The sequence below is a fragment of the Hyaena hyaena genome, unplaced genomic scaffold, assembly GCF_003009895.1.
Source record: "Hyaena hyaena isolate Hyena2069 unplaced genomic scaffold, ASM300989v1 scaffold_759, whole genome shotgun sequence".
NCBI lineage: Eukaryota > Metazoa > Chordata > Mammalia > Carnivora > Hyaenidae > Hyaena > Hyaena hyaena.
Genome location: NW_024081389.1, coordinates 175,934 through 188,309, shown reverse-complemented (window position 1 = coordinate 188,309; position 12,376 = coordinate 175,934). Strand labels below are relative to the sequence as shown.

The following is a 12,376-nucleotide window of genomic DNA, read 5'->3' as shown; positions in this document are numbered from 1 at the left end:
TCTAAATTAATGTACTTCCCACTCGACATATATAAATTGACCGATATTACTAACAGGATGTGGAGACGGGTTGGAACAAATGTGACTATTTATAAAAACCAAAGATAAGTGAGGCAGTTATAGAACCTTAGAAGTTGGGGAGTTTTCCAGACTCATTAAGCAGTCTCCAAACAACAATTTTCTTGTAGCATTTGCATTGGTTCCTCACATATTGCCCAGTATTGCCATATGTCCCTTCCAGTACGGACACTTTTATTTTTCTTGTGCATCTGAACCCTCTTTGTTTCCACTCAGCTAAGACCAGGGAATCTGTCTTCGATCAGTCTGAGTTCAGGCACAAATATGTCTTAGTTAACTCTCTTTTTGTCTTTCTCAAAATACACAGGGGCACGCACGCGCGCGCATGCACACACCTCATATTCACACAAAAGGGGAAGTAAATATATTAACTTTTTCATTAGATCCACTTATTTTTTTCTAGGGATGTTGCTTTTAACTTCTGGGAGTGGGAATAGGAGTTATTTTTAACGCTGCAGTAATAGCTGTAATAACAGTCCAGAAAAACAACCAGCAGAATAAAATAAAGGTAAGGATCCATTTGGAAGAAAATACAAGTATAATGGGATACTTGACCCCACAAACATGACCTCAATAACTGATCAAAAGCATTGCGCTTTCCAAATAATCAGGATGCAATTTAATATAGTAGTAACTGCCCAGGTTACAAGATCAACTGTCACAGTCTGAATTTCTTTTGAGTTCATGTTTACGAGCTCTGAATATCTTGGCAGAATAAAAAGCTCAAAAACAGCATACCTCCACTTGAAGAAAAGAATGTACCAAATGCTTCTTGATTCATTTATCAACTGATCAGGCATCCAGGTTTGATTCAGGTTCACCCTCCTAAGGCTCTGTTTCAGCTACAAAACCAAAGTGCAGGGAAGCAGCAGTAACAATAGGGACAAAATTTGACTCAAATGGTCATGCTCCAGTTAACATTATGGACTAAAACCCTCATCCCATACCTATATCCTCTGGGATGGAATGTAGGCCAAGAAGAAGTATGGTGCCTCTCAAAAGGGAAACTTTAAGATGAGCAGAAATATGTTTGTATGCCATACACTCTCAGCACCATGTTCTTTATAAATATAAATACTCTTGAAAGTTAGGTTTTACTTGAAACTGTCTAGGCATGCTCCAGACTGATTCATTAGAAACCTCTAGGATCCAATAGGCTCTTCTGGGGAAAGGAACCATATCCCCAGGTACCATGACCATCAGTTGAACTAGGGTCAGCCTACCTGAACTTGAGAGTCCTCAGCGCCACCACCACACTACACATCTGAGAATATGCATGGTGCTCTCAGGGCCTGCGGGTTCTCAAACAAAATCAAGAGGGGAGGTGGCTGTCTACTGGCCAGAGAGCCCACCCTGGGCTGCATACCTCTTACTATTTTATTAAAAACAAAACAAAACAAAACACTCTTCAAAAAGGTGGTCAAGCAGTTTGGTGGCAGTGGCCTTGCAGCAGACACAGAGATGCGGACCTTTGTGAAGACCCTGATGGGCGAGTCCATCACCCTTGAGGTTGAGCCCATGACACCACTGAGAATGTTAAAGCCAAAATCCAAGACAAGGAGGGCATTCCACCTGACCAGCAGCATCTGATTTTTGTGGGCAAACAGCTAGACGATGGCTGCACTCTCTCAGGCTCCCATCTAGAAAGAATCCACCCTGCACTTGGTGCTTTGCCTTCAGGGTGGCAGCACTGAGCCTTCCCTCTGCCAGCTGGTCCAGAAATACAACAGCAACAAGACGATCTGTAGCAAGTGCTAGGCTCACCTGCACCCCCACACTGTCGAGTGCTGCAAGAAGCAGAGCCACACCAACAACCTGCACCCCAAGAAGAAGGTTACATAAGGCTCCTCCACTGGCCCTTCCTTTGTCTGCAGGGTGACGTCTGGCCTGAGCCCCAAGGGCCTCGGGCCTCAAAGTTTCTCTTTCAATGCAAACCAACCAACCAACCAACCAACCAACCAACCTCAGGAAATCCACATTTGCCTGTTGCAAAATCTCTCACATGTACTATACAGGGTCAGTCAATCCTGGCCTAAATGAAAAAACCTAGTACCCAAGACACATCTAGAAAATGATACTGTAAGGACTTTCCATCATTCTTCTCTGGACATTCTTCTACTCTCCCACAACATCCTCAAAACATAGATTTCTAAATGTTAAGAGTCCAGATCATGCTAATTAGAAGTGGTATACGCCAGGGCACGTGGGTGGCTCAGTCAGTTAAGCGTCTGACTTTGGCTCCCGTTATGATCTCACGGTTCATGACTTCAAGCCCCTCATCAGGCTCTGTGCTAACGGCTCAGAGCCTGGAGCCTGTTTTGGCTTCTGTGTCTCCCTCTCCCTTTGCCTCTCCTCCACTCCCTCTCTGTCTCTCTCTCAAGAATAAACATGAGAAAAAAATTTAAGAAATAGTATATGCCATAACATAAACTGACAGAGTCAAAAAAGTCAACAGGATGCCTGTATTTGAATGTGTCAAAACTGTAGCAAGAGATGGGTCTTTCCATTCTGTCATCCTGTGGAAACATGCTCCACAGTGACCACCCCCAGATGTCTTTAGATGCCTTGTCATCCTAAATGCTTCCTTTTGAAAGCCTAGCATGAGGGCAATTTCTTCAACCTTCTGGATAGAGATTGGGATACTTCAGATACTGCACTGGTTATCACAACATAAGGGAGAATTTACTGCAGCAGGACGAAAATAACCAGGGGTCTCAAAATGAAACCCTCATCTTGGTGTTTTTTAATACTTATATATTTTTTCAGCATCAGGGAATCTGCATCTTGCCCATGGCTAAGGCTCACAGAATATGATTACACTAATATCCATGCTGGGTGCAGTTGTCGTCCGCAGGCCAAGGAGCAAAGGCCACATAGAGTCCTGACCTCTCCCTACTGAAAGGCTATGCCTCCCTAAAATTAAAGCCAAGAAAGCAGAGCAGAGGAGACAAGTAAATATCCCCTTTCCCCGTGGCACCTCCTGCCTAATGGGAATCGTAGTTAATGATCTGAATCGAAAGCGAAGTCTTGTTTTATGGAATGCTCACTCTTTGTTAAGCAAAGCTGTTTGGGCGAAGAACCATTCTATTGATTTAAAAATTGATTTCTTCTTCCCCCCCCCCGCTTCATATAACTAAAACATGGCTCACAAATCACAGCTCTTTTATTCTTCTGGCTACAACCTAGGCTGAATCTCTCCCAACCTACTTGCCGAGGGATGTCTGATGGAGGAAGTAGGAACATTTGGACAGAGATTGTTCAAGATTCTATTAAAGGTTTCAAGTGGCTTCCTTTGAACATTTGGTAATTTATATTTCGAGTCCCTTGGTATAATTATTGTAATTATCATTAATCATCAACTTCCAGACCCAATCGAAATACAGAACATTGGAAAGGTCAAAGCAATGGAGAATTCTACTATTCTTCACAGAAGATATGAGGCATTAACATTCTGATGCTCCACTTGTGTGACAAAGATTGTAATGAAAACAGAAAATAGCACAAGATTAATGTGTTCTCATGATAAGAATCATCATAAGGAAAAGAGAAAGTGGAGCGGACTTAACCCACTCCTGTCACAGAGGCACAGTGATGAGAGGGTTGAGGCGGAGGGGCAGGCTGTGGCGGTGTGGCCCCACCCTGCCAAAGAAGATCATCCCTTCCTTCTTTTGTGGAGTAACAAAAGATAAGAAGCCAACTCAGGAGCACAGGAGGTCACATTTTGAACAATTCAGTAGACTCCTGGGTGTCTGTCTGGCTCCTTCCCTAGATATCTGGCTCCAGATCTGATCACTCACTTGACCTTCAAAGCCATATCACAACCACATGCTAGAAATTCACCTGCAGGTTCAAAACAGGACTCATCGTCTCTCCTCTGAACTGAATCCATCTCCGGTGGACAGAATAAGGACAGTGCTCAAATGTCAGATTCTGGAGGACTCCACACCCATATTCAAATCCCAGGTTGGGCATGTAGTACATGATCCTGATGAAGACACTGGCCTTTCCATGCCTCCATTTTCCTATTTGTAAAATGTGCTTAATAGGATCTGCTCTGCAGTGTTATTTTAAAGATAAAGTGAGGCAATATACTTAAACTACTTAGCACATAGAAAGTGCTCAATAAATGTCAGCTATTTTTATAGTACCATCCCTTTATTCTTATGAAGTCCATCTAGTTACTTAAGCAGAAAAAGATAAGTCTGGGAATTATACTGTATTTCTCCATCTCTGTCAAAATGGACCGAATTCTGGCAATTGTACTCCCTTCATGTCCTTCCTCTCTTTTCTTTCAATTTTCATTGCCTCTGCCTTGACTCAGACCCTTACAACTCTTCCCAGCATGAATTTCATTATCGTCTTCCTGTCTCTATACTTCCCCCGTTCTAAACCATCAGCCACATGGGAGCCAAAGTTCTCTTCAAAAGCACATAATGTAATGTTCTTCTCCTGCTTAAATTCGTCAGTGGCTTTCCAGCCCTGTAACTATAGCTTCAATTCCATAGGGAGGCATGTGAGGCCCCCATGATCCAGCCCAGACTCTCCTTCCCACCGTCCCTTCTCTTGGACACCTCCACATTCCCCATGCTCCAGACATGCCCTGTTTCCTCCAAGCCCAGCACAGGCCTCCCAGGCTTTCTCACCTCTTTTGTCAGGTGCTGTTCCCTGCATCTGAAATCAGTGTCCTCCTACATCTGGTCAGCCACTTCTTTTTTTTTTCTTTTTAAGTTTATTTATTTATTTTGAGAGAGAGTAAAAGAGTGCACAAGCAGGGAAAGGGGAGAGAAAGAAAGAGAGAGAATCCCAAGCAGGCTCTGCACTGGCAGTGTAGAGCCCATTGTAGGGCTCAAATTCACCAACTGTGAGATCATGACCTGAGCTAAAATCAAAAGTCAGACGCTTAACTGACTGAGCCCCCCAGACACCCCTCTGGTCAGCCACGTCTAATCCATGAATGACTCAGCACAAGCATGCCTCTCAGAAGGTTCCCTGAGCCTCTTCTCGCTGACGTAGCATTAAATGTCCTCACAGCACTTAAAATACTCTCCTGCCAATATCGATGTTGGATTTTATTGTGCATAGGTCCCCATCCCCCACTGGGCCCTGAGCTTCTAGAAAGCGCAGACACTTTCTTTTCATCTCTGTGAAGCCACATCTTAGCCTTGTGTCTAGCATGTAGGAGATGCACAATAAATTTTTGTGAATAAATTCACGTTATCTTTCTTGTCTCTCTTGCTATCTACAATTATGAATGAGAAGGGAAGTGAGATAAAATCTGATCACTTCCATTTTGTTTCTGGTTCACCATTCAAATGGGAAATGAGTTGAAAAAACTCCTAAAGTGAAAGGGAAAATAAGGATTGCGGATTGTCTACACATTTCCAAGATTATTCAGGTTCTTTGCTTTGGCTGCTGATAGAAGACAGTGTAGCAGGGCCTGCTTAAATGTACCAGCAGGCTAAAGATAATTGTAGTAATTTGCTGAAATGTGTCCCTTTAAATCACCTCTGTAGAATAGAGAAAGGAATGAGCAACATTATGATGAAAAATTTTTAAAGCTAACTTTTTCATCTGAGCAGAGATTCAGGGGAATTGTCCTCTATGACTAGTTTTCTGGAAGTCCATTAAGGAAGCCAGCAGGGAAAACCATAAAGAGCAGTAATTCTACTTGACAACTCAAAGGTAAAGAAGTCAAAGGAGCCAATTCTAGTATCCTACAGAGAGGGTGTGCTGTCTGTCTTTCTGCCAGGGGCAAACAGCTACCATGAGAACAACAAAGGCTGTAGCTGGTCCCTCTGTTTGAAGAGTTCCTCTCTGCACTCCTACTAGTGAGAAGGGAAGAGGAACTCCTCAGTAGGAGAGACTCCCCTCGGAAGACTCCAGAAGACCCCAAGAGCTTTGTCAATGGGCAGTCTCTGGAGCTGGGCTGACCAGGTTGGCTATCTACTGCTGGAGGCAGTGACAGTCAAGAAAAGCTAAATCACGGTCAAGGAACTAAGCAAAGCTTGTAGCTAGAGAGATAGTACTGAGGTCTGAAGGGAGAAACAAGGTCAGAAGCAGGAAACCAACAACATCAGAAGCCAGGAGTGAGTGTGGAAGAGATCAGGGCCAGGGACTCAGGGTGAAGGCTGTGGATGAAGCAGGGGGGCCAGAGGGCAGACTTTCATGAGCTGTGGCCCGTGTAGAGTGAGGGTGGTTTGAGTTCTTAGAGCAGCTGGTCAGGATGGAGCAGCCAGAGCTCTTTCACAGAAAAAGAAAAATATTAGAATTATTTCAAGCGAACCATGTTCCATAGGAACAGATGGGCAATGAGGAAACAGAAGGACATCAGTCCTGAAGCTGGAAAGCAGGGGGACATGGCCACACAAAGGAAACAGGAAAACCTTAGCACCCCAGAAGCTACGTGAGTGTCCACACTGGGTCAACACCTTTAGCAGCAATCATCCTACCTTCATCTGAAGCGCCTGATAAAAACCCCTGTTGGGATCAGACAATTCCTCCCCTATTATGCACAAGCCCATCTCAGCTGGGATCTGGCTCTCCCTGCCCTGTCTATCCCTGTCATACTGATAAATCCGTCGGATGGTCTCCCTTGCCTTCATAATTCATCTCTGTAAGCTGCTGCCTCTCAGCTCACCTCCTCTGAGTTGTGTGTTCCATGGTGCTCAGGCCGTTCAGGTCTTTCATATGCTGCACCCTGAGCAGGCCCAGGGCAGAGAGCAGTGTCTCCCCATGCGCGTCTGCATGTGTTGGAGAAGATGCTCAATAAAAATCCTCAAATGTAATGAGACAAAACTACTCATAGCTCAAGAAGGAAATGATTTATGGTCATTGTTACAGAAAACCAGGCTTTGAGAAGCTGGATGGTTCACCTGCACATGCATCTGATATGTAACAAAGAGTTTTCTGAAATACATTCCATTGTGTATTGGATACCAAATCCTGCGTGGAAACAAAGTAACATTTCCAGAGAATGGAAGTAAGATGAATTCCAGGAACCCACAAATCCTGGGCCTGAAAATGAGTCTTAGAGGAAAAGGACATTCTTCCCCAATTCCAGATGATAAGAGGGATTTGGGCTGAAAAAAGAACACACACATTAGAAAATAATAGGATTGGGGATTAGGAGGTTATGTCTCTTTCAAACAGAAAATTGCAGTTGAGCTCATCAAGACAACCTAAAAACAAATACAGAGGAACACTCCCAGATTTAACTGTGTAGCTAGTTACTGTGGAAGGATGATGTCCAAAAAAGGCTGGTAGAGTTAAAAATATCCAATTATTCTGGATTTAAAAAATACTTGAAAAGGAGTCACAACCAATTTTGAAAACCTAATTAATGATAAGTAAAACAAAGTTGAAATTATAAAAAAGACAAAAGAATAAACAAAATATCACTAAGATTTGATGATCTGATGATCATGATTAAAATGCCAGTTGAAATACATGTCCTATTGATTATGAATAAGCCCATTAGAAGGAAGTGTTAGTGGGGCACCTGGGTGGCCCTGTGGGTTGATTCTTGATTTTGGCTCAGTCATGATCCCAGGATCATGGGCTCAAACCCCACAGAGAGCTCCATATGGGCATGGAGCCTGCTTGAGATTCTTTCCGTCTGCCCCTCTCCCCTCTCCCTCTTCTCCCTCCCCTACTCCTGCTCCCTCTCTCTCTCTCAAGTAAAAATAAAAAGAGGAAATGTTAGTAAGTCTCATTCGCTATAGTCTAAAAGGGTATCCACCCCACCTCCACTTCCTCCAATGTCTACTAGAGGGGTTGACTGGGTAAACAGTAGTGGCTACTGGGATGCATTCTGCCATTCCAGGAAACCCAGTGCTGGCCCCTGAGTTTTAACGCAACCAAAGAGAATGTGTAGTTAGGTACTGAGCACAGGGGAGAAGAACATAAACCTGGAGCCATGTGAAATTAATAACCAGTATCAGCACTGCAAACAAACCATGTGAGATACAGAAATATTCAAAAGATAAGGTGCATACAAAGAGTAACAGAGCCAGTTTGGAGTTTGAAGGACAACAAAAGCCATAGGCACTCACACAGTGGGTTAAGGATGTGGTCTCTGAAGGTAGAGCGTCTGGGTTCAAATCCCCATGAATGGCCAGCTGTATACTTTTGGGCAACTTATGCAACCTCTTTTATGCCTTGCAAGTTTAATAGCACACATCCCTTAGGCTGTTACACATTAAGTAAGTTCAATCATAGAAAGTACTTTGGAAAATATGGGCACAAGACAAGCTACATATTTGCTACCATTGTTATCCAGTACGGATTATACATCTTAGAAACACAACCATGAAGCAGAAGCCAACATGAAACTCGGGGACTTGTTAACAGGTCATGGCAACATTAACTGAATCAATTACTAATTTTAAGTGCATATAATATGTTGGGCACTTTGCTAGGTACTTGAGACATTACAGTAAATGATGCAACCACATAAAGGAGCTAGAGGAATTGTATACCCATCAGGCTAGGCATAGAAGTGAGCCGGAGAACATGTGAGAATTAAACATTTTCTTTCTTTTCCCATCGTTCCTGGAAAACCAAATCCAAAGCCACTGGGTAAGACAATCCAAGCTAGTAGTTGGGGAAAGCCAGGATTTCCCAGAGCTGGGGGTTAGAGTCCTTAAGATTGAGAAAGGGGAGGTTCACCAAAGGGGGGAGGGGTGTTGTCATGGGGCATCAGAGCCTAGCTAGAATGAGGAGGGCATCCAAGAGAGAGGTGTGGACCACAACAAGATTTCACACACAGAATGGGGCAAACAGGGCATCACAGACACAAGGATTGATCAAAGCAGTAAGAACATTGAGGCTGATGAGAACCAGGTTTCTCACTGCTGAACAAAGTTACAAATAGAGAGAGAACATTAGACTAAGCCCTGTGACATAGGACTTGAATTGGATGCATTCACATGAACTCTGATGTTCCATGTCTATAGATAAATGTAGAAATAGAGATCAATAGCCAACAAGATATCCCATCACCCTCTAATACTTTAGTGTATGTCTCCTATAAACAAAGGCATTCTATACAATCCAATCAAGACAGACAGGTTTTCCTTCAGGTTTTAAGGAACCACAGCAGTGTAGATCTTGCGAATGCAGCCAGCCTTGGGTCAGGGCCCAGAGCAGAAAAAAAGGGGGAAAAACAGATCTCCCCTACTCTCAGTCTCACAGGACAGGGGTCCTTTGTTCTAGTTCTCTGGTCATAAACTGGTCTGGCTTCTCTCAGAGACTGCACTGCCTGCATCCACTGTCAAGTTCCCTGATTTGGCCTGCTCATGGGTCAAAGCTGGGAGAAAAAGCATCCATGGGAGAGGGCAGCTCACCCCTCCTTTACTCCTTGTTTTTCATGGTTGAACTTTCCTCCTCATTCCACCTGCTACTGTTTATATTTCTGCCCTTAAGTAGTTTGATTTTTTGTTTTTGTTTTTATTTGTATTTTAAGCAGTCTTTACTTGTTACCACTGAAAGTCATAGACTTTACAGGCCCTACTCCATCTTGGCAGAAACCCCAGTATCTTTTCTACATCTGTCAGCAGGGAAGGCCAGCTTCACGGGTGTGCTATTTGTGCACTCACATGGGGCCCAAGGCTCAGGGGGACCCTATGCTTGCTTTAATGCTCTGTTGCTGCAATCTTGAAATCCTTAATAATTTTATCAGCCTGTATGAGTGAAGTTCAATGGAATAATGGAGCACATGCATGGGTTTAGGAGAGCCGCACGATATGCAATGTGCACTACTGTTTCTTGCTAGCCCCATTAGCATGTAGCATTCATGATGTCTTGTGAATACAAAATTCCAGTAGACTCACAATGCATGAGAGTTCAGGACTCAAAGCAAGTACTGGATAAGTATATTATATCTATAACTGACATCCCCAAGAAGCCATACTTTCTGTTAGAAACCCAACTTTCTTTGAATGCAGAAAGAAGACAATGGTGGTTTAAGAGACCCAAGTGACCAAAGAAACCTGTTGTATTATTTTTACGTTATTTCTCTGTTAGCCAACAACTGACAGTGAAAATGATGGCTTAGAAAGAAAGAGAAAGACAACAGTTCCTTTGTAAAATGGTGCCTTTTCTTTCAGTCCACTTTTACTCATCAGTAGGGCAAAGTAGTGACTATGGGTAGAATGTGAACAAAGAAGGAAGTAAAATAAAACAGCTGAGTTAGTTTTGTGTGGCACATTCCCTATCGTGGTAAGAACAAAATACATATGCATGTATAAATTGTGGCATTTCGGTGATTCGGCATAAGAGTTTAATGTTCTTATATTTGCATTTAAAACTGGCATTGAACAACATAAAGATAAATGGTAAAATGTATGCTAATAATTTAACATTTTAATTTTTTAACTTAGAATAATGTTAAATAGCAAATAAAAATACTATGACAAATTGAGAGAGAGTTCACAGAAGAAAGGAAAAAGCTTTGTATTTAGCTTCTTTTACCGGTACTTCTTTCCTAACTTTCGAACATGGGATCCTTTATTTTAACTTTGCACTGAACCCTGAAAAGTATGTAGCCATCCCTGTCTGTCAATTTTGTCCTGAATCCAAATCCAATTTTGGATTCTCCTAAGGAGCTCTCAGTTTATTGGCGATATATTCCTCCGAAGCCTACCTAGTTAATAACCCCTCTCCCCAACTCAAGTCCAGGAAGAATATTAGCCTGCAAGCTGAAATTCAGAATACCTGAGATGAGACTAAGCATTGCACCCTATAAATATCTTCAGGGCAGGCAGCTGGACTTGACGGCCATTTTTTTATTTTACATCTTTGCAAAAACATGGCCAGTCCTGTTATCAGGAGCAGTAAAATGCCCAAACAATCCTATCAGCACTAAATTGAATTGACTCTCCATCTATGCCCTAATTTGCCATCATGGACTTTGTGGAATGAGCCTCAGACTTAGAATCAGAAGTACTAGGCTTGGCATGCTGTTTAATATTATGTGTTTTCATGTGTAAAAGCTCCACTGGCAATACCAACTTCCAAGAACTGTTCTTAGGATTGAATGAACATATACAAGTTGGTCAGCAATCATATATATTTGCGCGTGGTTATCGGTCAATTTTAAATCATTGTCCAAATAGTTCATGAGATTTATATTGCAGTTTTGTCACTTCTCTGAACCTAGAGATGATTTAAAAAACAATGCAGTCGATGGGAAGTGCCTTGTGAAATAATGCATACAAGGTTCTGAAACTACGAATGTAGCTTATTACAATGATCATATTCAGAGTTCAGGCTGTATCTTGAATTAACAAGTTTCCTTGTCCTTCTCTTCTTACCTTTACCATTTTTCTCAAAACTTCAAATCTGAGCATTTTCCTTTGTTCTCACAAAACCATGGGAACTGATCAAATTCTGCCACACTCTTCAAAACTCTTCTGTCGCTTCACTGTTAGACTTTTTTCCCATCTGACCAAATCAACTCATGGAATGTCTTGACTTGTAAAATTCATAGAAAGAAATGGACTCACCTGCTGCTAAAATGATGAGAACACTACAGATGGCCATGATGAGAAAGAGCACTGTTGTTTTAATCTGAGAAAGTAATCTAACAGGGGCGTAAAATTAAATGCTAACCTTACACGGTTCCCTAGTTTGTTGTAATATAAACTTAAAAAAAAAGATATTTTCAAGTAACTTAAGCTTATCCTTTTTCTATATAAATTTTATTTAGTTCTATCAGATGCAATTAGGGTACAAAAACCAAACACAGATGTTTATAAGTTTGAACCCCTTCCATTTACAACTTTGATGAGTTTATCTATCTTAGCTTGTGCTTCCTGTAATTTGCTCTGGGACAGAAGAAAGACACACCAAGTGATGTGAGATTAAAATAGGAAGGACAAGTCTTACCCAGGCAAGTGGATGATTTACATTTGCCATGTAAATGCAATTTTTTGCAGTTATGTCCCAATTATTTATGGCATTAAGGGACAAGGATAGCACAGATGAAAGAATCATAGCATCTCCGGGTTGGAGGTGCTTAAAGGTCCTGTAGTTCAATCACTCATATGATGGTAAATTTAATTCCAGAGCCTCCTTCCTATACCAAGTAGACTTCCAGCATGTGCTTGAATATCTTTAGTGATGGCAAAAGGCTAGCTCATTTCATCCTTGAATAATTCCATTAGATTTTGGCTCAATCTAAAGGACAAATCTTTCTATCCTTCTATAACTTCTAACCTATTCTTTGATAATGGAAGGTGAAGACTATACTTATCAATCTTTGTATCTCTAGTGCTTATGATTGCACCCAACAGTCACA

At 42.0% G+C, this 12,376-nt stretch overlaps 1 pseudogene; it reads left to right on the top strand.

Moving 5' to 3' along the window:
* The first annotated feature begins 1,516 nt into the window (after positions 1–1,516).
* Positions 1,517–1,920, top strand: LOC120221130 (annotated as a pseudogene).
* Positions 1,921–12,376: the final 10,456 nt, after the last annotated feature.